At 35.2% G+C, this 25,782-nt stretch overlaps 1 protein-coding gene across 3 annotated transcripts in view; it reads right to left on the reverse strand.

Annotated features, from left to right (window-relative positions):
- The window catches only part of Rad51b (RAD51 paralog B), a 572,024-nt gene that overhangs the window by 316,546 nt on the left and 229,696 nt on the right, over positions 1–25,782 (reverse strand). The gene's annotated exons all lie outside the window — the stretch shown is intronic.

The following is a 25,782-nucleotide window of genomic DNA, read 5'->3' on the forward strand; positions in this document are numbered from 1 at the left end:
CCTTTATTTATTTATTTTTATGTAGTGCTTAGGATCAAACCCAGGGCCTCACATGTGCTAGGCGAGCGCTCTACCACTGAGCCACAGCCCCAGGCCAGATCAATGATTCTTGAATTGCAGTTTCCCAACTTGCATTGGTATTGGCAAATTCTTAGACCTTAAGAATCTGGGGTCAGGGCCTAGTGATCTGTACTCTAACAAGCCCTCCAGCTAATTCTGATGGGCACTGAAGTTTGAGAACTACTGAAGTACACAATGCTTAAGTACTCAGGCACAGGAAAACTTGATCAGTGATTCGATTTTACACTTCTAATCTGACTCACATTTATTCTGACTGATACATTCTTTCTTTGGGTATCTTAATAGTTGCTATTTACTTTTCAGTAAAATCCTTTTCCTTCTAGACTCATATTCTTTAAGACAATCGTGTAAATATCTACTGTTATGGATTTATGGCTTACCTCTTTAAGGAAATACCTCATTTTCTTCATGAAGTGAGAGGCATCCCACTGCTCCCCTGTGGTGTATACCTTCTATTTATCGTCTGGCTCTTTACTTAAAGAATATATGTGATATATTTAAGTCTTTAAGTTTTAGCTGTGTGTTGTTCACCCCAAGCTCTTAACTCATACAATTCTGATCATTTCCGCAGTCAGTTTTTGCCTGGAAGTGAGCATCCTTCCCAACTAAATAAAGAAATAACATGGCATAGTAGAAGGTGTCAAAGGACCTAGGTTCCAATTTAGGCTCTACAATGAACAAGCTGTGTAATCTTAATATCTCAGAGCCGGTTTACTCATCTGTAAAAGGAAAAGCTCAAAATAGGTAATTCTCTAGGATCTCCTGAAGCTAGATTTTTCTATGGCTTTCATTTTAGAGTTTTTGATAACAAAAGAGAGAAAAGTACAAAGTAATACTTCAAATGATTTAGCTTATACCTCACAAGAGAGGAAAGGACCTTTTCATCTCTAGGAAGATTTTTTGTGGGAATAAAGAAAATTAATTCAATGACAAGCTACATATTAACTTTCAAAATAGTTACCAAAACTACCTTGAAAGTTTAAGTTAAAATTGTTCAATGTCACCTTAAGAGTAAGGGCTTGCTTATTTGATAATTTCATGTGAGAACAGAGATAAAGAGCAGGGTCTATAAGTCCCTTAATAACAAAACCTATCTGATTGGATTAGAAAATTACAGAAAATTTGATTGCTGAGAAACTTTACTCTTGTGATCTAATTGATTTCTCTTCATATTATATATTCTGAAGGTTTGTTTCTTTGGGTGAGAATCCAAGAGATAGAGACACAAAAAGAATTAATTTCTAAAAGAATGAAGCGTCATCTCCTAAAAAAAGAACCTGGGAACAATCAAACTAGACACATATTCTAGCTTCCAAATACCATCTTCAAAAGGTTTAACATGTCTTAAAAGCCATTTGGAACTTTGGGCAAAGGGGAGGGAGGGTAGGGTGCATGGGGGCAGGAAAGATGGTGGAATGAGGTGGACATCATTAGGCTAAGTACATGTTTGACTGCACATGTGCTGTGATGCTACATTGTGTACAACAATAGAAATGTAAAGTTGTGCTGCAATTGTATACAATGAATCAAAATGCATTCTGCTTTCATATATACCTAATTAAAATAAATTAATTATTTTTTTTAAAAAAGCCATTTGGTCCCAAGCAGTGATTCTTCCCAAACAATAAAAAGAACAGAGTGTGCTACATTCAACAGTTTGGTCACAGTAGTTGCGGGAATACAAAAATGAGTTAAGACAAGACTTCTAAGTTAACATAAAGAATTTTTATAAAGTTTTCAAATTTCATTATATATTCATGTCTTCGTTTGATGCAATAAGTATTTGTTGATCATTTCCCATGCTCTCTAGGCACTATGATAGGAACCTGGGCATAAGAGGCATGATCCCTGCATGTAGGGCATTTGTATTGCCAGGGATAGGGTTGGGGGGGCAGATTCAAAGGAAATTCCATTACTAGATACAATGAAAACTCAAAAAAATTCAAGTCTATCCCATATCAGAGCAGAGAAAAGAGACATAATGATCAATTCTATTTAACCTTCTAAGAGATGACAGATTACCAATTTTGGGTTTTAAAATAAGAGTTAATAAGCAAACATATCCTTCTTGTCATAAAGATATAAACGTAGTGAAGCAGGATATTTATTGGCGTTTGTGGTTCTCCAGGGATAAAAAGCACTATAATATGTGTGTGTGTGTATGCATACATATATATATATATAATATATATATAATGTATTATAAGGAGCAATTGTTATTTATTCCTTGTTATTATTATGCAATACAGTTAACTTTGAAAAATGAGAGGTCTTTCTCTGATTTGTATATTCAAGATCACTGCTCAAATGGATAAATCCAACACTAATTCAACAGAAATTTAATGACTACCCTCTGCATTTCAGCATTATGCTGGGCCCTGGGTAAATACAGATGGAGGACATAGTCCTATTCCCTTGGAATTTACAATCTAATAGAAGAGACAGCTATATAAACAAATCACTGGAGTAGTGTGTGAATAGTACTTTTTAGAGCATATAATCCTAGCAGAGAGGAGGGAGTGAGCAGACCTGCTCAGTGAATGAAACCAGGTAAGCTGGAGAGTGTGCTACATTCAACGGTTTGATCACAGTAGTTGTGGGAATACAAAAATGAGTAAGACAAAAATCCCACCTTGATTTCAATAGCTGATGGGAAGAGAAGTGAAAAAATAAATATATAATTCAGGGCAGACTGACATACAAGATAAGTACTTTTACAAAAGGTCAAAATGCTTTGGAAAAGCAAAGCAGAGGATGATTGCTTTGTTTAACAGGGTATTGAGGAAGGCTTCATAAAGAAGGTGGTAGTTGAGGTGATGCATTGGCTCTGGAAGGTTCTTTTTATACAGGGGACATAAATTATTTCAGTTCTGCAGAAATGCTTTGAGACTTTTCCTGAGTTACTTTAAAGTCTTCACAGAGAAACTGTAATAAGCAAAAATATTTTCTGTAGAAAGAATCCACCCAAACACCTTGACATTCTCATTCCACATATTTCACACATGGTATCTTTTATGTCTGGGAAAGTAGACTAGGAAATGATTCAAATACCCAAGGGTCTCTAAGCATATATGTTGGAAAGTGTACCTAATTTCCAAAAAAGGTCAAGTTGCAGAAGACTACATTTTGATTGGAAAACAAGCTGCTCACTTCTGGGTATGGACCAGATGCTGCAGTTTAGGCATTAAGGGAGTAAAACACACCTTGCTGTCAAAAGAGTCTACACAGCCTTCTCTTCAGCCCAGCAATTTCACAATGAGTAAGATGTCACAATGTAAACCCCACTTTCATTTGTAACATTTTATACAGTCATTCAAAGGAGTGAAATGAGGTTTCTAATCTTCACTGACAATAATTTAAGACTAAAGGATTTGAATATAGAATAGTTCCTAAAGATACTAAGTAAATTGCAATTGCCGAGTATAAGATTTTGAGGTAGGGCAGACACACAGTGCTACCTGGTTCCCCAGAAAAACAGCATGCAAAGCAGTAGGACAAAAGTATTGAAAATGGTCAGGAAATAAGGAAACTAAGGAAAGTGCCAATTATGAATGAATGTCTTAAAATTGATTAATTTAAAAAAGATCTATTACTATTGGATAAAAATTATCACCAGAAGAAAGAACTATATGGCTATAAAACAGATGCATATAATTCAATCACATTTCATTGCAATTATTGCATCTAAGTCAGATCTAGCACCAGAGAAACCAAGGGAAAACACCTGCAGGATTAGGAAGATCAGATGTGGGATATCTTGCCTTCACTACCTATGTGTCATTATGATTACTTCTTTCTAGACTGTTTCCATCTGATTCTATGGAACCTTGGTGCCTTCTTATTATGTTTATTATGCTTCTATGACACGGAGACTTCAATAGAAGCGGAGTTCTAAGAACAGAGCCTACCATCAAATTATATGACACTTAAGATGAACTGGTTCATCACCCCAAGAGAAATTTGCCTTAAAAAATGTGTGTGTGTGTGTGTGTGCATGTACACACACACGCACGCATGCGCACACACCTACACAAACACATACCTTAAATAGTTAGATCACTAGAAATGAGGAACTTGTTATCTTTTTTCTCAGGAATATTCAATCCTTCTGACAACAAAACTGACCAAAGTCCAACTACATAGATTATTCCTACAAATTTAGATGTATATACATTAACCAAATTGCTCTGCCACTGCTCAAATATTAAGGTTTGGCTTGCGGGCATAGTAATTTGTATTCATGAAGCCCAGTACTAAGAGTTAGTTATCAGACTAGGTTCACTTTCAGAAGAACACAGCGCACTGAGAATTACACAGCAAGCTACATGTAAACAACTGTGTGTGCTTTTTCCATTGCATCTTTTCTTCCAACTCTCATGGAAACAAGCACTGCCACAAACCCTTGGTGACCCAGCAGAACCCAGTCATTTGGCAATAATGACTGGTTTCTGACATCTGGAAGAACATCAACTAAAGAAAATGAGGGAGTAAAAAAAAAAAGGCAAACATAAGACAATTGATTTCTCACCCCTGTAACCTCTGCAGTTCCATTTGCTTAACTCAGAATTAATTATGTTTTGAATGCTGTGCAAATAAATGCTATAGCCCTGTCCAATTTTCACACTACTTTGTCATGTGCCTAGTATAGGGCTCAATAATGTCACTGCTAATGTGAATGCTCCATAAAGCTGATGAATTGCTGATGTAATATTTTAAATAAGGATACATTTCTCATTCAATATGACATTATGTGGGAAAATTTCACTTTGTCACTTATTTGTCATGAGAGTTTGGGAAAGTCACATAATCTCTTTCAACTCTACCTTTATCTCATCCTTAAAAACGAGAGAAAGAAAACCTGTCTTTTTTTCTTATTATTAACACCTGAGGGCTACTCATTGTTCATAATGAACAAAAACAATATGCAAACTCTGACACCACAGAGCAGTTCACTCTTTTACCTTAGGAAAAACATGTATACAGCCTCAAAGAATAGGGCCATCACATGAAACATGTAGCTTTGTCTAGCTAGAAACTAGAAGGCACCCAAAGTCTCATTAATATGTCACTCTCTGAATAAGAAAGGTACCAACACTATTGCTGCTCCATTAGGAATAAAAAGGCTTGAGGTAAAACTGGATGAAACTGCATACTCAGAGCAGTTCCATGGTAGGGACAGAAAAATAAGGCTGAACCCACACTACTCAATGGCATTGAGTTAATATTTCCTCCCTCCATGTAAGTAAGATATTTCTAAAATGAAGGCTCCAGTCTTCATATACACTTTATTACACAATGTACCACCACTATAAAATATAATTTCAAGTTTTTTAAAGATAAGGGAAAGAGTTCTAGCCACTAATATCTACTGACCAGATGATTTAAATGGTGCATCACAGGTCTTTGACCTGTGGACCACTAATCAGAGCCTGGGAAGCTAATGCATCATTCGGGAATACTTAGAACCTGCAGAAAACCGGAGTCTAATCATAATACAGACAACGAGAATTTCTGTCCAAGATAGTAAATGAAATTCCATGAATTTTCCTGTGTACTAAGGTCTTTTCAATGAGACTTTTGAAATGCAATCATGAATTAATATCATCTACATTTTAAAAGGTCTAAGATCCTTACATTTATATAGTATTTTAATAGAACAGGCAAAACCCGAACGTGAAATAAAATACAAAAGAATATGGAGTAAAAAATGAGTCTCTTCCCTTTGCCTGTTTCCCAGGTACCAATTCTCCATCCTAGAAACCTTCTTTTTTCGGGGCGGGGGGGGGGGGGGGGAACGGCATTTATAGGGGATTGAACTCAGGAGAACTTGGCCATTGAGCCATATCCCCAGCCTAATTTTGTGTGTTCATTTATTTTTTAGTTGTCAATGGATCTTTTAATGCCTCACACATGCCAGGCAAGTGCTCTACCACTGAGCCACAACTCCAGCTCCCCAGCCCTATTTTGTATTTTATTTCAAGACAGGGCTCTCTGAGTTGCTTAGTGCCTTGCTTTTGGTGAGGCTGGCTCTGAACTTGCAATCGTCCTGCCTTAGCCTCCTATGCCCCTAGAATTACAGGCATGCACCACCACACCCAGCAACAATATTTTAATAAAAAGAAACTATGTATTTGTGTATATATGTGTTAGACATATTGTTCACATTCTACTTAATAATGCATCTTAGATTTTGTTCCTTTAATACTGTAAAACTTTCTCATTCTTATTTTAATAAGTTGCATAGCATTATTTCATGGCACATGAAAATATGTTTAATCAGCACCCTATTGATGGATGTTAAAGTTTTTCCTAATCCCCTGCTATTATTACAATTATTGAAGCAAAAACTCTGTTTATGTCAGTCTTTCTGCTCAAATGAGACTACAATGTAGGAAATTCCTAAAAGTAGGATTAGTCAAAGGATACATGCATCTAAATTTTTAAAAGATTGTTCACAAAAGTCATATCAAATTTGTCATTCTAGAAAAAGTATAACAAACAATTGCTTATTCAAACCCTTAACAATACAGGTGTTTGTTTGTTTGTTTAAATATTTTTAAGTTGTAGATGGACACAATACCTTTATTTTATTTTTATGTGGTGCTGAGGATCGAACCCAGTGCCTCACACATGCAAGGTGTGCACTCTACCACTGAGACACAACCCCAGCCCCAACAATACAGTTTTGATCAAACTTCTTTGTCTTCAATAGTCTAAATAATTTTATTTTCTTAATTTTTACCTCTATGAATGAATATGGCATCTTTTATAAAAAAAAATGCTTAAAAGCTATTTGTGTTTTTCTGAAATCTGTCCTTGTTCTTTACCATTTTTTTTGTATGAATTCTTAGTCATTTCTTATACATTTATAGATATTCTTTATTCAGTAATGAAAATAGGCCATGGGCTGTGATATATGTGAAATATTTTTTCCAGACTTTCATTTGTAGTCTTACAATGAATTTTTATGTTACGCATAAATCTTGTTTTTAAGTATTTAATTATTCTTTCTTTCATGGTTTCTAAGTTTTATATTATACTTGAAAAATGCTTTCTCATGCACAGATTTTCTTTCTTTCTTTTTTTTTTTTAGTTGTTCAAAACATTACATAGCTCTTGACAATGCACAGATTTTCTAAAATGGCCTCTGACATTTTCTTCTAAAACTTACCTGATTTTATTTTATTTTATTTTACATCCAAATCATTGGTCTACCTTGATTTTGGAATAAGGCTTAAGGAAGGGATTCAACTTCACTTCTTTGTGTAATAGTATTATTTATTGAATTCATAGTTCCCTCTCTGATATGCAATGTTAAAATTATATGAAATTTCCACATATATTTACCTTATATTCATCCCACATGAAATTTCCACATATATTTATCTTATACTCATCCCACATTTATTTTACAATATCCAATCTTTTCCATTTAGCTGTTTTTACTAGCACCATAGTCTTTAAATTACTATAGCTTAATACTTTCTATAAAAACTGTGCTACTTACACCTTAGTACTCTTCTTTCTTAGAATTTGTAATTATAAATTCTCTTATTTTTGTAAGTTTTTTGTTGAATCACTTGAGTTTTCCAGATATACAATCATATTGACTAGAAAGTATGGTTAAAGCTACTCCTTTTCAAATGTTTTACTCTGAATTTCTTTCTTTTTTTTTTTTTTTTTGGACTCCTTTGATATTTTCATTATCTATTTTGTTGGTGAATGTTTGTTTTTCCTGCTGGACCATAAGTATACAAAGACAGGAATCAAGTGTGTCTTGTTAACCACTGATCCCTGCAGTCAGCATAATGCTGAAAGCACAGAAGTTGCTCAACAAAATATATTTACTTAATACTGGAGGGAATAAATACATTTTTGTAATTAAACATAATTATTTAATTATTGGAGGGAATAAATACATTTTTGTGCAATGTTACTATGGGATTTGTATCCTTTTAACAAGAGGATATGTCAATATTGTTCAATTGTTTTAAAGTTAACCAATTTCAATTGGAGAAATGTTATACACATAGTGGCTCTTTTTTATATTTCCTCTGGTCTCATAAACATTTAAAATTTAATAAATCCATAGGGTAATTTTAGAGAGGAAGTTATTATGTTGTCCCTTAGACTATAATTCTTATTTAAATAGAAATACTTGATTTGTAAAGATAAAAGAAACAAAGTTGAAAAATACAGCCTTTTGTCACTTGTTTTCAAGGACCATTTATAAGTCCTTGATTTGTTTGTTCCTCTGGCTTTTTAAAGAAAATTTGGGCTACTGAAAAGTTCATACAGAAGAGAGAAAACCTGATTGGCCCAACTTTCAAGCTGGTAAGGGGGCACTTATCAACCTATGAACTGTGAATCTTTAGAGCAAGTTACTGTTTATCATCCATTTGCTTGGGACATGGGGGTGGGTTCATATGGTACTGACCATGACTATTACCTCTCAACAACATGAAGTAATATCCCTTCATAGCATGAAGGTAAGCAATGCCATAAAGTCTGTATTATTACTCTTTACTGCCTGGACTCACTGAAAGTTTCAAAAAACACTCTGCTTTTCAGTTTCTTCACTTTTACAAGAAAGCTGAAAAGTTGTTTATATTGATTAAAGATAATATACGTAAAATGTCTGATGCATAGCAGGCACTCCAGTGTCAGTTGGTGTCATTAATCTATGAGATAATATAAAAGGTGTTCTAGCACTGGGGTTGTGGCTTAGTGGTAGAGCGCTTGACTAGCATGTATGAGGCACTGAGTTTGATCCTCAGCACCACATATAAATAAACAAATAAAATAAAGATCCATCAACAACTAATAAAAACAATTTAATTTTCTTTTAAAAAAGGTGTTCTATTTGGAACATAGAAAAGAAAAAAATATCCATAACTTCTGTGGGCAACAAAAGCACATCATGAACTCAAAGACATTACTTTCTTACAACCCACTCCTCTTCATTAATTTATACATTATACCTCACCTAAAGAAATGGTATGAGGTGAAGAAAGAGCCTACAGAATAGGAGCAAATTTTTACTACACTTCCATTAGATATAGCACTAATCTCTATGATATATAAAAAAATTCAAAAAACTTAACACAAAAAAAAATAACCCAATCAATAAATGGGCTAAGGAACTGAAGAGACATTTCTCAGAAGAAGATATACGGCTGATCAACAAATATATGAAAAAATGTTCAACATCTCTAGTAATTAGAGAAATGCAAATCAAAACTATTCTAAGATTTCATCTCACTCCAGTCAGGATGGCAGTTATCAAGAATACAAGCAACAATAAGTGTTGGCAAGGACGCAGGGGAAAAGGCACACTCTTACATTGCTAGTGGAACTTCAAATTGGTGCAACCAATCTGGAAAGCAGTGTGGAGATTCTTTAGAAAATTTGGAATGGAACCACCATTTGACCCAGCTATCCCTCTCCTCAGTCTATACCCAAAGGACTTAAAAACAGCATACTACGGTGGTACAGCTACATCAATGTTTATAGTAGCACAATTCACAACAGCTAAACTGTGAAACCAACTAGATGCCCTTCAATAAATGAATGCATAAAGAAACTGTGATTGATATATAGATAGATAGAGATAGAGACAGAGATATATACATACACATACAATGGAATATTACTCAGCATTAAAAAAGAATAAAATCATAGCATTTGCAGGTAAATGGATGGAGTTGGAGAAGATAATGCTAAGTGAAGTTAGCCAATCCCAAAAAATCAAATGCCGAATGTTTTCTCTGATAAGTGGATGATGATCCATAATGGGGGGGTGGGGATGGGAGGGCAAAGGATGGGGAAGGGAGGGGGCATGCGGGTAGAAAAGATGGTGGAATGAAATGGACATCATTACCCTAGGTACATGTATGATGACATGAATGGTGTGACTCTACTTTGTGTACAAAAAGAAATGAAAAATTGTGCTCCATTTGTATACTATGAATCGAAATGCATTCTGCTGTCATGTATAACTAATTAAAACAAATAAATAAATTAATTTAAAAACAAAGAAATGGTAAACAAGGCACAATGTTACATGACCATAATCCCAGTGACTTGGAAGGCTAAAGGAAAAGGATGGCAAATTCAAAGCCAGTCTTGGCAACTTAGTGAGACTCTGTCTCAAAATAAAAAGTATGTAGCTCAGTGGTAGTGTTCCTCTAGGTTCAATCCCCAATCTCTCTCTCTCTCTCTCTCTCTCTCTCACACACACACACACACACACACACACACAATGATCATATAGAATTATACTTGTAGCAGTATGATAAAAGATTTTACACCTAAAATTTCTGGTTATAATATAAAATATGTCTTTATAAAGCCTGGTTCAACTGAAGATAAAATAAGAGAAATAAGCATAGGCCATAAACAACTGAAAAAAAAAAAAAACATTTCTCAAAAGAAAAAAAATTTGAGCAGATTCTCCCCTGAAAGAGTAACCAATCCTTACAGAATCAGAGCCCTCATTCTAGTGAGCACATGCTACCGTCAGAGTTGGCTGGAATGAGAGGTGAAATTAAATCCACTACTTAAAGCTAAGATTTCCACTCAGTCAGTAGAAAAAAGTCCACCAAGAAACAGAAGACCTGCCCTTAGTCATGGCTATGTGCAGACCATGCATTCAACAAATACTCAAGTGCATATTTTGTATCAGGCACTATTCTACACACTGGGTTACAAAGATCTCTGCCCTCATAAGAATGTCTAACTACCAGCAAACTAATGTGGTTTAGGGTTAGAAATTTAAATCACTCAGGAATCCTGAAAACCTGCAGATTAACATTTAACATCCATAAGTATTATTTTGGCAGTGTCCCTTGATTTTCAGTGTCCACAAGCCTCTGAGAGGAGCAAATGAGAATCTCCCCTTGAAGAACACTAGCCTCAAAGGCTTCTCAAAGTTCAAGAAATGTACACTGAAGAACCACCATAAATGAGGATAAAATAAAAGAAGAAATCCTAATGGACATTAGAAAATATTTTGAATCAAATATTAATCATAATGCAATGTACTTGAGGGATGTTGCTATAGCAGTACTTGGCAGAAAATTTATAGTCTTGAGTGCTTACATTACAAATGAAAAACAAAACTATGGAGCTAAGAGTCTAAACAAAAAAGTTAGACAAAAAATGATGGACTAAATACACACACAGTAGGAAGAAGGTGAAAATAAGGGAACCAAAAAGTAACCAAAATTAATGAAGTTGAGAGGATACAATAGAAAGGATCAACAAGCCAGAAGTTGTCAGGTCCCATGGCACATGCATATAATCCCACAGGCTCAACAGGCTGAAACAGGAGGATTGCAAGTTCAAAGCCAACCTCAGCAATTTAGCAAGGCCCCAAGCAACTCAGTGAAACTCTGTCTCTAAATAAAATACAAAAAAAAAAGGGGGGCTGGGGATGTGGCTCAGTGGTTGAGCTCCTTGGGTTCAATACCCAGTACCCCCTCAAAAAGGGCGGGGGCCAGAAGTTGATTCTTAAAAAGACTAATACAACTGACAAATATCTAGTGAGATTGAGAATGAAAGTATAGATTTTTAAATTTCTGACATAATATACATAATTATGTATGTGGTATAGTATTATAATTCTGTATTTATATTCTACAACATGTAATAATCAAATCAGGGCAACTAGAATTGCCATTTCCTCAAATATAAGCTACAACAATTAATTATACATTTCAAAAGAAATAGGGGGGAAGAGTTTAAAGGTTACCAAAAAATAGAAAATTAAGTTTGAGAGTTTTATTATTTTGTTTTTTTAATGGTGCTGGGGATCAATCAAGACCTCACACATGCTAAGCAAGTACTCTTAAAATTGAGCTCTCTATTCCCTAAATTTAGGGTTTTAAAAGAGAAAACTGGGGCCGGGGTTATGGCTCAGCGGTAGAGCACTTGCCTCACACGTGCAAGGCCCTGGGTTCGATCCTCAGCACCACATAAAAATAAATAAATAAAATAAAGAGTTATTTAAAAAAAGGGAAAACTAGAAATGTAATTAAGATTAAAAAGTTAAGGACACATTATAAATAATTTTGTAACACATTTGAAAATTTAATAAAATGGAGAAATTAAAAAAAATTATAAACCAGCAAAACTGACTCAGAAAGAAAGAGAAAGTAAGAATGTCCCCCAAAACATTACAGAAACTGAAATATATTTAAATATCTTCATACACACCTACACACACACACACACACACACACACACAAATCCTGACCTAAGTGGTTTTATAGACAAGTTCTATAAAAAAAAAAAATTTCAAAAGTGTAAAAAAAAAGTATTCCAAAAAAGTTTAAAAGCAGTAATCCACATTCATTTAATGAGGCTTATACAATTTTATTCAATGGACTGTTCAAAAGAGTAAATACGGGCCAATCTCACTTGAATATAGATACAAAGTTATTAATAAAATATTAGCAAATAAAGTCATAGCTGAGTTGGGTTTATTATAGAGGTACAAAGTTATTTAAACAATAGGAAATTAGGTTAACAGATTAAAGGAGAAGGAGCATACAACCATATTAAAAAAATACATGGAAAAAAGCATTCCATTAGAAAAATATCAATAAACACTCCTAGAAAAGTAGGAATAAAGGAAAATTTCTTTAATCCAAGAAAGGAATCTAGAAAGTAGAATGTGGGCAGAAGGTACTTCTGGGCTTGGTCATAAAACATCCCTACTAATCCTACATACTCTCCTCTAGGGTCAGCTGACTGAATGGGAAGATTAGGCATGTGTAGACCAAAAGATAAAAGGATACTAAATCCCTAGTTATACTTGGAGAAGAACTGCTGGGTGCCACCAACCAGCATCACCCTCATTTGACTTCATGGAAACAAAAAGTAAATGCTGATTGTATCAAGACACTAAAATTTGTCAAGACACTAAAATTAGGATTTGAGTATTTCTCGCTCTAGTAAATCCTTACCTTCTAGGTTGCAATTGTTCCACTCTACATATGAGAACTGTTGAGATCAAAAAATGGTTTCAGGGATTGTGGCTCAGTAGTAGAGAGCTCACCTGGCATGTGTGAGGCACTGGGTTTGATCCTCAGTACAATCAATCAATCAATCAATAAAGTATTGTGTTGAAAAAAAAATGGTTTCAATTGTAGAATGTCCTAGGTAGCAAAACTAATACATGTAAAGGCCCTGATGTGGGACAGAATGTGGCATATTGGAGGATTTAAAAGAATCTTAGTGGCTGGAGAGTTAAAAAGAGAGAGATGGAACTGGAGAGGTAGATAATTGTCAGATCATACAAGGACTTTAGTCTTGCTAAAGATTTTGGAAGATAACCCAAGGACACTGGAATGCCCCCCTTCCCCAAAGGATTTAAGCAGAAATGCAAAGTGACCATATTTGAATTTGAAAAGATCACTCTGCCTACAAGATAAGGATACAAGAGCAATAAGGGGCTGCTCACGTTAGGAGGCTATCAGAGAAATTAACAGAAATACTATGCTGCCAAGATTAACATAATTAGATCAGGAAATTAGAGAATTATTTAAAAAACAGAAGTTAGCAAGAACTTCAGAGACTTATTAAAAGAAGAGATGGTACATATAAAGGAGTATTTTAGGTCTTAGAAAGGGGTAGGTAATTATAGATAAAGAGATCACTTTTGAAACTACTGAAAATGGGTAAGGTTTAAAATTAAAATGGTAAGTCTGAACCAAGGTGATGGCAGAAGAAATGGAAAGGAAGCACAGAGATACAAGAGACCAAGAACATTATGAAAAAAATCCAGAGCTCCATACATATCTGCACCATGGTGCTGGAGAGACCTGCTGTTTTTGTATACTGTAAGCTCATTTGTGCTTTAGGCATCCGTTACTCCCCTTTTAATTGCATCAACCCACACAATTTTGGCACAAAAGATCAAATAAATTAAATATTTGACAAGACAGTAATAGAAACAGAGATATTTTTAGAACTATATTCAGAGTCTATGGCTCTCTCTCCATTTTGGGGGGACTGGGATAGGGTACACTGAGGGGGGTACTTTGTTTTAAATGTCCTCTTTGGGAGCCATGATAGTTAGAAGAGACTAAGGAGTTCTTAATTTTGATGGTTATACTATGCTTATGTTGGATGGTAACATTACAGAAAGCTGGGTGAAGAATACATGGAAAATCCCTTCCATTTTTGTAGCTTTTGTTGTTAAGTACAAATTATTTCAAAATAAAAACAAATTGAAAATAAATAAATATCCTCACATATAGCAAATTGATATTTTCATAGTACCACACTTTAGAAAAAGCAAAGAAAAATTCATGTAGAACAAAAGCTAGAGAAAATGTCAGTAACTATCTGGGCAATACATTTCTTTGCAGGGGAGGAGTTGATTAAAAAAATATGGTATGACTTTAAGTCAATGTTGAGACTGTTTTCTTTTACAGTTTATAAATGGCTTCTAAAGGCATTTCAAAAGGACGAGTTCTAAAAATATTTTTTTGCAATGACAGCATCATTGAATTAGTGTAAAGAGTGGCTGTGTTGGAAGAATAGCACTCATTATAACAGTGTACCTTATGGCATATTTATTTTTAAAAATCACTCTTCATTACCTTATGGTCACACCTCAGGGTGTTAAAGCAGTTTTTGGGTACTCAGTAAATCAAAGAGAAGTTAATTGAAGGCAATAATTTATCATGTCTCCCTCTGTTTTCTAACTCAAGGGTTTGAGTTATTTTTAATTTCTTGTGTGATAGAAGATCTTCTCATTTTACCTTATTGGGGTTGTAAGCAAATTTATTACTCTTTAAAAGAAATTCGCTTTTGTATGGATAGAAAAACAAAGTATCAAAAGAAACACAATGACAGCAAAAAAGCAGCCTACAGGCAGTGCATGGTCATCAAGGTCAGCTCTCCCCTGTCATGTGTTGATCTCACCTTACAGTCTATCTAGACCAATACTGAGCATACACCAGATAGTCACCAGTCAGTTGGTCATGATGTCTGCATCATTTTATGGAGAATCTATAATGTGGCCTCTTATTCATCAGTTAATATGGTCACATATTCACTCATCATATTTTGTGCTGGAAGGGCTTTGAACCACATGACCAACAAAATAAAACAAAAAAACCCCCACATAAACATATATAAACAGCTATCCAAATAGGTACCATGCCCAAGTTCTAACAAAATAGAAGCATTTTATTTCTTTATTTTCCTAATAAAGCAGCAAGGTTTAGGCTACAGGTTCAAGCCTTAGAATCAATGTCTTAATTTCTTTTTTGCCACTTAACATATTTTGCCTGTTTTGCTTATAAATCAGATTCAATAACATTGTTGCCTTCTAGGGGACTTATGTAAATTAATAATATAGCTATAAAACATCTTGCAAACATGAAATGTTACATACTTACTAATTCTTTAAATGTGCTCATTATATTGCCCACTTTGAACCTTAATATTCACTTATAACTATACACTTGAGATTTTCCCAAGGGAAAAAAAAATCAACTTTTTTTTTTAACCTATGGCTTTATCAACTTTTCTTTATGTAAGCAAAGATACAATAACAAGGGGAAAAAATAACACACAACTAACCCCAAACCAAGCAGTATTCATAAATGCTCTAAGCCTATGAACATATAAAATATGCCTTGGTGACAATTAACCACATTCATGCATTATTTCTAGTTGGGAATTGCAACAGAAATGTAGTTATTTACTGAAAGTTAGATAATAAATATTGAATGTTCTCTCAATATAATGCCATGACTTAAGTATTAGTGAGTTCATTATTGGCAATTGTAGTTCTTCATCTATGAACTGTTTGTTCAAAACTCATATATTTTTCTTATGAGTTGTCTTTTAATTAACTCATAGAATTCTTAATATGTTATGAATATTAGCCACTCTGTTATGCATGGCAAAATTTTATTCCAGCTTTCATTATGGTATCCTTTAAAGTGGGATGATGTTAATTCACCTAAGGTATAAGTAATACCTTTCCTCCAAGAAAGCTAAAACTAATAGATGCAAGTTCTACTAAGAATTAATAAACTCAATAAACAAACTGAAAATATCTTAAATATAAATATGCTGTTATACTTGATAGCATATAAAATATTTTAAGGTCAAACTCAGACATTGTAGGTCAAAATCTTATGACAGGGGCTGGGGTTTTGGCTCAGTGGAATAGCACATGTCTAGCACATGTGAGGCACTGGGTTCAATTCTTAGCACCACATAAAAATAAATAAAATAAAGGTATTGTATGCATCTACAACTAAAAAATATTTTTTAAAAATCTTGGAACTTAAATATCATCAGTCTTAAATACTGTCCAATTATGTAAGGTAACTATTCTTTCTATGTGGTGAGTTTATTTAATTCATAAGGAAGAAAACAATGATGACATGTCCTCTAAATATATACTACATTCTTAATACCTTATTAACACTTCCTCAGTGTCTTCAAAAGCATCTGGTAAGTACTCCCTGGTATAACCAAAGACTATCTCCTGGAGCTAGGGAAGCCGGGGGAGCCTGGGGAGCCTGCTGCCACTTTTCCTTCTGAATTCTGTTCAGATAAAACCAGCCGGGACACAGTTGCAGCCCAGCTGTTGGCTTTGATTTCCTATGACAGCACTGAAAACAATCACTCCAGCTTGATCACATAATAATTAAATTCAAATTACTACAGCTAAGGCTCACTACATTAAAAATTAAAGCTGCCAAGAATTCCAAAAGACTATCAGCATAAGGAACTATACTTGTGGCTGGATCATCATGTATGCACATTTTGTCATTTCATCTTAGGCCAGGCAGACAAAAGGGCTGATCATATTGTGAAGGGGATAAACAATTACATTGGTTAGATGAAGGACAGAAACAAATCAATATGGACTCTTATTGACATAAATGCCATCAATAGGTAATCATCACATCAACACTCAGAAAAACGCTTTCCTCACAACCCAACAGACCATAAGCTCAAGAACAGGGGATGCAGCTCACCAATTTCTCTGACATCAGTCCAACACAGTGCCGAGAGAGAACATAATAAGTGCTCAATAAATGCTTTTTTGAATGAATGAGAGAGGAGGCTGGCTCAGAATAGATAAGGTAAGTGACACAGATATTTAAATACCTAGGGGACAGTGGAACAGGGGTGATGACTTAACTCTTCATGTGATGCAAGGGAAATAAGAAAGAGAATACTCCACATTTCCATAGATTCTTTCACTTACAGCCATGAGATGGGAATAAGTACCTTGAAATGACCTGACTATTAAGAAGAATATCTTTGGTATCTGTCTACTGTGGAGCTCAAACAAGAACAGGAAAAGAAGTATTCAGAGATGTTACCAGAGGCAGTTTCAGAATTAAGAAGTGCACCAATACACTCAATCAGTGGTAAATTCACAGCTTATTTTTCAGTAATGGCATCTAATTCACTCAAAGTCTTTTTTAAGTGGGGAAAATGTCGGTGCCTCAGACCTGCCTGCACACTCGCTCTGTGGAAGTGGTACTGAATGCACGAGTGTACTGCAACCACTAGGATTACAGATAATCACCATACAGATTATATGTAAATCATATCAGAAAAGTGGGGGAAACAGTATGTACTTACTTTGCTAGCACTATTCTGGGTAAATAAAGAGCTGGGTCTAAATTAGGAACTGCTGAATTGATTGAAGAACAATCTTTTGTTCTTATTTTCAAATATAGCATTATAAATGGGAAACTACAAGATCCCCAGGAGTTTCCTTTGCCTCAGTTTGAAAATGTACCCATCCATGTATTTGGCTTGAAAGACTATATCCAGTGCATTTGCCAATGCAGTGGAGACCTGGGTTCAGACCCTTCAAGAACGATGACAGGTTCACATTGTGGCAATATAGGTACACAGGAGAATAGGAGCTAAAGATGGGCATCATGTGACTTCTAATGTCAGTTAAAGGAGGGACTATGGATTTGTATTCTAAACCATAGAAAAATAAAAAGGTCCTGAGGAGATACCAACCAAGATCTCAAAGGCAAGCAGTTAAAATTAGACGAGTTAATTGTTCAGTGGGCTTGTAAATACAATTCAATATAAGGAGAAGCTCCAGAGATTAAACCTATATGACTGCAAAACTGCACTAAGATTCCTAACTCTGAGTGCTAACTGAATTTCCTGGATAAGGTTGTACTTCAATAGTAAACCCCCAAAAGGCTTTTAAAAAATTCTTCAAAAGTAGTTCTACGTACCATACCATACCTACTGCTGGAGACCTGGCAGAGATCCTGCTATGAGCTACAAGCTAGCAGCAGGGTTAGAAGACAGCAGAGTGAAGCTTTTGAGCAGCAGAAGGGCCTACAGTAAACCACAGGAACAAGGCCCAAACAATGGGCAACAAGGTGGGGAGGGGGGTCAGCTGGAGCAACACAAGGTAAGGTAACTTGAGTGTTGGGAAACACAAAGTACAATCACGAATCCAAGGCTTCATAATGTAACACATATCACCACAGATGACCATCTGCTTTGAGTTTGTTACGGAATGTAATTGCTCCCTTCTTGCTGGCAGCCATTTCAGAAGACCTGGGTGGCACCTCTGGAAACCTGCCCAAGGTGGTCCTTCCCTGGGTATATTTTGGCAGGAACAGAGGTTCTGGGTAAAGGAAGTGGTTTGGTGAATATTTCTAGATTTTCAGTTTAACCCAAACCAAAGTACTTAGGATGGCATTGTAGTGAGGCTGTGCTATATTTACATCTCAGAAAAGAAAGAATTGCCACAGATTTGATATGTGAAAAGTTTTGAAAGCAGACACCTACTCACTAAGAGCAAATAATAATTTAAGATGGATGAATTGAAAAGACATGCAACAGCACAACCACATGAGAGCGTTTGTGTATGTAAATTTGCTTGCTTTTTCAACCACTGATATCCTGTTTCTGAAAATGTATTCCTAGCTTCTATTCTCCTCTAACAAAACCCAATCAGTTTCTGACAGCTCTTTCCCAAACAGCTGCCTTTCATTTAATTTCATTTAATGTGCAAGCCGTTTCAAGTTGCATGCACAAGCACACTGTGAAGAATTCATTTTCTCTAGTTTCCTGGTGACAATAAAAGAATTTAATAATAAAAAAAGTTGAACTTTGGTCTCAAATGTTTCTGTCCTCCCGAAATGGTGAGTTATACAAGTGGAAGTGATCCAAAGGTTATTTGGTCCACCCCCCACCATGCAAAAAGAGCCTAAACAGACCCTTTCATGTAATTACCTTACTTGTCTTTTTAAAATCTTATAAGAAAAATTCCACATTCTCACTAAATAAATTTGGTCCATACCTTGATAATTTGAAAAATGAACTTCCCTAGGGATAAGTGCAGGGGGTAAAAACAGATTTAGGATTCACAAACAGGGACAAGTCAGATGATAGAATTTTAAGACGTTTTATCCTAGAATACATATACAGGAGAATAACAGGGAAGATGCTTGCTAAAGGAAACTGAGTTCTTGAAGGAGAGAGATGTAATTTTGCATAATAGTTTAGATTATGAGCTTCACGGTTTAATAACCTTGCATGCAAATTCTACTAATGCCACTCTAAGGTACAGTTCAATTCAAAATAAGTATTAGCAATAACATTTCTTGGGTGCTTATTATATCTCAGGTACTACTCTAAGCGCCTTACATATATTAATTAACTTATAAATACTTAAATAATAGAGTTGTATAGATTATATAATGTTCTTAAAGGGTTGTCACAGTTCTTATGTTCAATAAATACTAAAAATTATTAATAATTTCCACTTCTGTTCACAAAACTGAAAGTTTCACTAATAAGACTTTGGATCCAAAAACTTTAAAGAAACAAATAAACCCAAAGCAAGCAATGCTACTTTGCTCCCTCCCTGCTTCTCTTCTATAAAATGCAAGAAACAAGCCTGAGCAAATCCTGAGAAAGGGAGAATGTTCCATTGTGTTCCCTTACCTAAGTAATAATGGTAAGAGGAAATCGTGAAATAGTATGAACACCTTTCAGTCTCTTCATCCCAGTATCACTCATCCTCTACTCTTGCCCACTTCTTTACTGTTCTCCACACCCTCCCCCAGTTTCTAGCCCACCATGATCTTGAATGCCACAAGATTTCTGTCACTTGAATGACTAAGAGGCAAAGAGGAAAGGTTGCTTGAGAGTAGAACCAATGTGATCAAGTTTCAAATCAACTATTAACAATGAGGACCTATAATTGAAGCTGGAAACTGAAGCTCTGTTAAAGACTTCACTCCAAGTATGCCAAGAACTTGGCAGGTATTGGCTGTGGGGACACTCAGCACTCACTTTGTCAAGAGGCTAAAACCATCTATTTTGAAAGGGAGACTGGAAATGGTGTTACACTTGCCTTGTGTTATCAAGTCCTGCTGCCCACTCAATGCTCTTCAGCCCCACATCTCCATCACTAACAAGAATTCAGGGGCTGGGGATGTGGCTCAAGCGGTAGCGCGCTCGCCTGGCATGCGTGCAGCCCCGGTTCGATCCTCAGCACCACATACAAACAAAGATGTTGTGTCCGCAGAAAACTAAAAAATAAATATTAAAAAATTCTCTCTCTCTCTCTCTCTCTCTCTCTCTCTCTTTAAAAAAAAAAAAAAAAAAAGAATTCGGGGGCTAAATACCATATCCAGAAACATAACTCTTTGTTGTCTATGCTCCAGGCAGAGGAGCTCCAGTCACACCCCTGAGGAAGCGTAGTGAGGAGGCCAATGGAAAAGACCCAAAGGTTTTATCTCCTCTTTCTACTGAGCTCCTTAGTTCCCTCAGAAAACTTTGCTTCCTGTTATATAATACTTTAGGTAGGACACTCATACTTCTCACTAGCAACACACCAGAACACTCAAGAAGTAAAACTTACTTGAATCTTATGTTTACAAAAGAAAAAGGCATGTACAAATTCAAACTGTAAGGTGGGCTCACGGCCACATTATAAAAGTCATATTCAACCTGCCTGCATTTTATCAAACCATGAATCATTTCTGCACTGACCCCCCACCCCCACCCCCCGCCAAGAATTCTGTGCTCTGGCCAGGAAGCATTTCAAATGTGTGGTCATCAAGCGCCATGAATAACAGAAAATACAGGAAAATCAGTTTCTAAATCAAATCTGTACCCTTGAAAATAAACACATTTCCAAATGATGTAATTACAACAATATGCCACTCTTGGTTTGAAAATTAATATAACATTACAATTTTTAAAAAAGAGATCAAGAAGGAAATATGACATCATATTTTTCTGAACCAGTTTTTTCCTGTATGTAATAAGGCTAGCTGGTGTAAAGTAAGGCAATAGAAAAAAAGATAAAAATAAAGAAAATTAGGAGCTGGGGTTGTGGCTTAGCGGTAGAGCGCTCACCTAGCACATGTGAGGCACTGGGTTTGATCCTCAGCAATTCTCAGCACCACATAAAACAAATAAATAAATAAAACAAAGGTACTGTGTCCAACTACAACTAAAATTTAAAAATTTAAATAAAGAAAATTATAGATCCTCATAGACAATAAAGGTTTAGATTATATTGTACTTGAAGTGAAATAATCCATACACAGGTAATTGAAGTGGTAGACTGAATCTAAACCCCCAAAATAAAAGTAATAGGTGTTTTTAAATACATGCAAGTTTTATTAAGATATAACCACATAACATAAAATTCACTCTTTTAAAGTATATGATTTAATGTTTTTAAATATACACATAGACATTTGTAACTATAACCAATATCTAATTCTAATTCAATTCCCTAAAAAGAAACTTCAAGCCCATTTGTAAGTCACTCCCCATTCCTCCCTCTCTCCATGCCCTGGCAATCAGTAACCTATTTTCCATTTCCATAAATTGGCTTATTCTGGATATTTCATATAATGGAATTATGCAATATGTGGATTTTGTGATTAGCCTTTTCATTTAATATTCATTCATGTTAAAACAGGAACCAGTACTATGTTCCTTTCATCATTATATAATATTCTATATTGTACAGATCTACCACACTTTGTAGATTCATTCATCAGATGAGAGACATTTGAATGGTTTCTATTTTTTGACTATGATAAATAACACTGCTATGAATATGTGCAAGTTTTTGTGTGGACACGTTTTCAATTCTCGTGGGCATATATATGAGTATGAAATTGCTGGGTTGCACAGTAAACTCACTGTAGCTTTTGGAAGAATACCAAGCTTTTCCAAAGTGGCTTTTACCTTCCCACCAGCCCACCACCAACTTATGAGGGTTCCAGTTGCTGTACATCCCCATCAATGTGTTTTATCGACTATCTTTTTTATTATAACCATCCTAGTGGTAAAAAATGGTATCTTATTTTGGTTTTGATTTGTATTCTGCCAGTGGTTAATGCTGTTGAGCATTTACAGTCCATTTCTATATCTTTTTTGAAAAAAATGTCCATTCAAATTCTTTACCTGTTTCCATTTGGGCTATTTGTCTTTTCATGTTTGTGTTATAAGAATTATTTATATTTTCTGGATACTAGACCCTTATCAGATATTAAATTTCCAATTATTTTTTTTCCATTCTATGAATAGTCTTTTGGTGTCTTAATGGGGCACAATGAAACATAAAAATTAATTGATAAAGTCCAACTTATTTATTTTTACTTTGGTTGCTTTTGGTGTCATACCTAAGAAACCATTACCTACTTCCAGTTGTGAATAGTTATACCTCTACTTTCTTCTAACAGTTTTAGACCTCATGTTTATGTGTCTGATCCATGTGGAATTTAGTATGAAATTAGGAATTTAACTTTGCTCTTTTGCACATGGCTGTCCAATTCTCCCAATATTATTTGTTAAAGAGACTGCTCTTTGCCCCACTGAATGATCTTGGAACCCTCGTCAAAAATCAATTGATCAGGGGCTATAGTTCAGTGGCAGAGCACTTGCAGAGTGTGTGAGGCACTGGGTTCAATTCCTAATACCACATAAAAATAAACAAATAAAAAAAGGGATTCTGTCCATCTACAACCACAATTTTTTTTAAATCAATTGATCATAAATGAAAGATTTTACTTCTCACCCATAATTCCAATCTTATTTTCATTCTATGCTTGTAACACATTGTCTGGATTATTGCAGCTCTATGGTGTTTTTGAAATTGGGAAAATGTGAGCCCTCCAACTTTATTCTCTTTCTCCTACCAAAAGCGCTATACAGATTTAATGCAATTCCTATTAAGGTTCCAATGACAGTCTTCATAGAAATAGAAAAAGCAGTCATGAAATTCATTTGGAAAAATAAGAAACCCAGAATAGCCAAAGCAATACTTAGCAAGAAGAGTGAAACAGGAGGCATCAAAATACCAGACCTTAAATTATACGACAGAGCTATAGTAACAAAAACAGCATGGTACAGGCACAAAAACATACATGAAGACCAATGGTACAGAATAGAGAACACAGAGACAAATCCACATAAACACAGTTACCTCATAATAAACAAAGGTGCCATAAATACACATTGGAGAAAAAATAGCCTCTTCAACAATGGCACTGGGAAAACTGGAAATCCATATGCAATAAAATAAAATTAGACCCTATCTCTCACCCTGAACAAAATTTAACTCTAAGTGGATCAAGGACCTAGGCACTATACCAGAGACCAAGTGCCTACTAGAAGAAAAAGTAGTCCCAAATCTTCATCATGTCAGCTTAGGAATTGAATTCCTCAACAAGACCCCTAAAGTGCAAGAAGTAAAATAAAGAATCAATAAATCGGGTTGTACCAAACTAAAAAGCTTCTTTACAGCAAAGAAAACAATAAAGAACAGGAAGAGAGAGCCTACAGAATGGAAGAAAATCTTTGCCACCTGCAACTCAGATAGAGCATTAATCTTCAGAATGTATAAAGAACTAAAAAAAAAAACTTAGCACCAAAAAAAATAAATAAATAACCCAGTCAATAAATGGGGCAAAGGAACTAAACAGACACTTAACAGAAGAATAAATACAAATGGTCAATAGACATGTGAAAAAATGTTCAACATCACTAGCAATTTGAGAAATGCAAATTAAAACTACACTGAGATTTCAACTCACTCCAGTAAGAATGGCAAATGTCAAGAAACAAGTCTCAATAAATGTCAGCAAAGATGTGTGGTGGGGGGGAAGTACACTCCTACATTTCTGGTGGGACTGCAAATTGGTATAACCACTCTGGAAAGCAGTATGGAGATTCCTCAGAAAAATTGGCCCAAAGTTATCATTCTTGGTCCAAGAACCAACATTTGACCAAGTTATCCCATTTAAAAATCAGCATACTATAGTGATGCAGCCACATCAATGTTCATACAGTTCAATTCACAATAGCTAAACTGTGGAACCAACCTATGTACCCTTCAACAGATGAATAGATTAAAAAATGTGGTACATATACACAATGGAATATTACTCAGTCATAAAGAAGAATTAAATTATGGCATTTGCCAGTAAATGAATGGAACTAGAAGCTATCATGCTAAGTGAAATAAACCAATTCCCAAAAACCAAAGACTGAATGTTCTCTATGATATGTGGATGCTGACTCTCAATGGGGTGTGGGGGTGCACGGGGTGGAGGTTCACTGGACTGGACTAGGGGAATGGGGAGGGATGAAAATACGAAAGACAGTAGAATGAATAGGATATAACTTTCCTATGTTCATATATAAATACACGACCAGTATAACTCCACATCATATACAACCACAGAACGGGAAGTTATACCCCGTGTGTGTGTGTGTGTGTGTGTGTCAAAATTCATTCTACTGTCATGTATAACTAATAAGAACAAAAAAAAAAAAAAAGATTTTTTTTGGCATTTCTGGAGCCCATTAAATTTCAGCAGCAGTTGGGGTTTTGATAGGGATTGTGTTAAATTTGTAGGTCAGTTTAGAGTTCATTTCTATATTAACAATAATGTGAGACATCTTTCATTTATTTAGGCTTTTTTTTTTTTCTTCAAACCAGGGATTTAAACCAGGGCTGCTCAACCATTAAGCCACACCCCCAGCCCTTTTTTTTTCATTTTGAGACAGGGCCTTGCTAAGTTGCTTAGGGCCTTGCTAAGCTGCTGAGGCTGGCCTCCAACTTGTGATCCTCCTACCTCAGTCTGCTGAGCTACTGGGATTAAAGGCATGGGCCACCACACCTAGCTATTTAAGCTTCTTTAATTTCTTTCAACAATGTTTCATAATTTTCAGTGTACAAATCTTACAAAATTTTTGGTTCGATGTATTCCTAAATAAAATGTTTTTTGACATTCAAAGTTTTAGGTTTTAGTGTCCCTTCTAGCTCTTTTGAAGCATCAAAGTTAAAAAGGAATAATTGTTTATGAACTTCATAGTGTGCGCTGTATCCCTGTCAGTTTAATTATATCCATAGTTGCCTATGTTCAGATCAATCCTAGATGTTAATAAATATCTTAATGAAGAAGAAAGTAATACTGATCTGTGAAACAGTAGAACACAACAGGGTACAAACTGGAATTAAATATAACAAGTTCAAACTAAAATTTGTTCATTCACAGGCTCTGCAATACTAGAAAATTTGTTCTGTTTCTTCAGCCTCAGCTTTCTCATCTACAAAATTAAAACAATTTCTACCTTGAGGATATTATATAGATTAGAAACAATATATAAACCCTCTTAAGGACCAACGCTTTGTCTTAC

Source organism: Marmota flaviventris, chromosome 2, assembly GCF_047511675.1.
Source record: "Marmota flaviventris isolate mMarFla1 chromosome 2, mMarFla1.hap1, whole genome shotgun sequence".
In the NCBI taxonomy this organism is placed as follows: domain Eukaryota; kingdom Metazoa; phylum Chordata; class Mammalia; order Rodentia; family Sciuridae; genus Marmota; species Marmota flaviventris.